This window comes from Pipistrellus hanaki, assembly GCF_964339955.1.
Source record: "Pipistrellus hanaki genome assembly, chromosome: 1".
Classification (NCBI taxonomy): domain Eukaryota; kingdom Metazoa; phylum Chordata; class Mammalia; order Chiroptera; family Vespertilionidae; genus Pipistrellus; species Pipistrellus hanaki.
In genome coordinates, this window is record NC_140503.1 from 157910506 (window position 1) to 157913839 (window position 3334).

General features: G+C 45.9%; 1 pseudogene across 1 annotated transcript; it reads left to right on the plus strand.

Moving 5' to 3' along the window:
* Positions 1-246: 246 nt before the first annotated feature.
* On the plus strand, positions 247-1685 carry LOC311621112 (tubulin alpha-1C chain-like; annotated as a pseudogene). The gene is made up of 2 exons: positions 247-262; positions 695-1685. The product of its transcript is annotated as a tubulin alpha-1C chain-like (transcript).
* The last annotated feature ends 1649 nt before the right edge of the window (positions 1686-3334 follow it).

Here is a 3334-nt window from a genome sequence, read left to right on the forward strand (position 1 = left end):
GAAGGCTGGAAACCAAATTATGTGTCCAACAAATCAAGTTCACACACAAAAATAAGCTTTTACTAAGACATATGACTGGATCATTGCTCTCCTTCCCACACAATTATATGGATCAAAATAATGTCCCTTTTGAGAAAAAAAGAAGAAAATAGAAAATAGAGGGAAAATGCAAAAGTAGGTCTTGTATATGTTACAAATATTTCTTCTAAGTGTCTCTTCATTCTAAGTTACCTTGGCAATCTAAATATGGATTTGTTTCAAGGTAATGAGAAAATTGTCATATTTATTTATTGAACAAATACTTACATGGCTTTCACCATATGCCAGGCACTGTTCTAAGCATTTTATAAATACTCTATAAAGAAACAATCTCAACAATTCTCTCAGGTATTTTCATTTAGCTCATTTTAGAAGAAAGTGAGGCACAGAGAGGTTAAGTAACTTGCTCAATACCACATTAGTAAGTAGCAGAGCTGGGATTGGAACCCTGGCATGCTGGCGACAGAGTCTCTGCCCTTTATCACTATGCTATGACATGTCATTTTTTCCACCCAGCCATTTAATTTGGTGTGTTTTTGTTTTTCTTTCTAGATCCTTCCCACTGATTTCTATTTGTTCTGCTGAAACTTGGAAAGCATTATCCTCTTTACTATTTATAAAAACTTGGATCCAATTCCTAATCTGTGATTTTCAGTTCACCCTGAACAGCTCATCAAGGAAGATGCTGCAATAACTATGTCTGTGAGCACTGCACCATTGGCAAGGAGAGCATTGACTTCATCTTGGACCAGATTCACAAAGTGGCCGACCAGGACACAGACCTTCAGTATTTCTTGGTTTTCCGTGGCTTTGATGGGGGGACTGGTTCTGGATTCACCTCCCTGCTGAGGGTTCTCTGTCAATTATGACAAGAAGTCCAAGCTAGAGTTCTCCACTTACCCAGTTCCACCCCCCGCCCCATCCCCCTCCCCCAGGTCTCCACAGTTGTAGCTGAGCCCTACAACTTGATTCTCACCACTCACGCCACTCTGGAGCACTCTGATTGTACCTTCATGGTTGACAACAAGGGCATCTATGACATTTGTGGTAGAAAACTTGATACTGAGTGCCCAACCTACAATAACCTTTACTGCCTTATTATCCAGACTGTGTCCTCCATCACTGCTTCCCTCAGGTTTGATGGAACACTGAATGTTGATCTGACAGAATTCCAGACCAACCTGTCCCCGCATCCACTTCCCTCTGGCCACAAATGTCATCTCTGCTAAGAAAGCCCACCATGAACAGCTTACTGTAGTAGAGGTCACCAGTGCATGCTTTGAGCCAGCCAATCAGACAGTGAAATGTGCCTCACACCACAGTAAAGACATAAAGCTTGCCACCTGCTGTACCATGGAGACCTCAAAGATGTCAATGCTCCCATTGCCACCATCAAGACCAAACGTACTATCCAGTTTGTGGACTGGTGCCCACTGGTTTCCAAGTTGGCATTGATTACCAGCCTCCCATTGTGGTACCTGGTGGAGAGAGACCTGGCCAAAGTACAGTGAGCTGTGAGCATGCTGAGCAACAACACAGCTACTGCTGAGGCCTGGACCACAAGTTTAACCTAATGTATGCCATGTGCCTTTGTCTGCTGGATCATGAGTGAGGGCATGGAGGAAGGAGAGCTGTCTGAGGCCTGATTGCCCCTAATCGCTTCTGCCTGCCAGCCTAATCACCCCCTAACCACTCCCCTGCAAGCCTGTTAGATGCCTAACTGCTCCCCAGCCAGCCTGATTGCCACTAACTGCCTTCCCCTGCCCTCCCCTGCCAGTCTGTGTGCCCCTAACTGCTCTCCCCTGAAGGCCTGGTCCCCCCCCCACACAACTGCCCTCCACTGCATGCCTAGTCACCCCTAACTGCCCTCCCCTGGAGACCTGGTCCCCCCTACTACTCTCCTCTGCAGGCCTGGTCTCTCCCAACTGCCCTCCTCTGCTGGCCCGGTCACCCCTAACTGCCCTCCCTGCTGGCCTGATCACCCACAATTGCTCTACCCTACTCCCTTACAGGCCTGGTCTCCCCCAACAACCCTCCCCTGCAGGCCTGGGTCCTCCCAACTGTCCTTCACTGCAGGCCTGGTCCCCCCAACTTCCTTCCCCTGAAGTCCTAGTTCCCCCCAACTGCCTTCCCCTGCTGACCTGGTCTCCCCCAACTGCCCTCCTCTGCTGGCCCAGTCATCCCTAATTGCCCTCCCTGCTTGCCTGATCACCCACAACTGCCCTCCCTTGTAGGCCTGATTCCCTCCAACTGCCCTCTCCTGCAGACCTGTCCCCCTCAACTGTCATCCCCTGCAGGCCTGGGTGTCCCTCAACTGCCCTCCCTTGTTCACCTGGTCTCCCCCAACTGCCCTCCTCTGCTGGCCTGGTCATCCCAAACTGCCCACAATTGTTCTCCCCTGCAGACCATCTTGTGTCCACATGGGGGCAGTCATCTTGTGTCTTAGAGTGACAATTTGCATATTACTCTTATTAGATTGGATTTCCCTGTATACCACATTAAAAGTAAAAGCACTTTCAGAGTGCTTGCTTAATTTCCCTTTATTTATAATTTTAGCTTTAATGTCATAAACTCTTCAAATTCCAGAGAAAGCAACATATAACTGACCATGTCCGAAAATGGGTTCAGGTAGGAATATTCCTACTCTGTCTAGGGTTTGTCCTTGTGACTTATTAATAGTCATCACAAAGGCTGACATCAGGGGAATCTGTCTTTGAATTAATTTAAACAGGAGGCCAGTGTCAGATGGGGCAAATCAATTCTTGGAATCAGAACATCCTCTCCTTCCGCAGATCCTGTTAATACTTCAGCTTTGATTATGTTAGGTTGCAATCTTTTGGTAATAAATCTAGTACTATTACAAAGACTCCATTTACTATTAAGATTTCTCAGTAGCATGATGATTGCACCTACTTTCAATTTTAATTTATGACGTGGAATTCCCGAAGGAGTAATACTATTAAGAAATTTGATGGGAAAATTTTTCTTTTCATCATCATCCATTGAATCGATGGAATCATCACTCAAATAGGTGTGAAAAGCTCTATCAAGTATATCCAGAATTCACCAAATTCACAATCAACAATGACAGGTGGAAACACACGTGTGCGATTAGCACCAGGGAGAGCTTTATATGTATTGTGCATGTGAGAGCCAATGTGTATTTTATTTTATTTTTTTATTTATTTTTTTTTTTCCAAATAGGTCAACCAGCCTCATCCAGGCCCCACCCAAGGCACTTACAGATCAACACCCCAGCGCTATACTAACTCAACACATCCAGATCTAAGCCTTC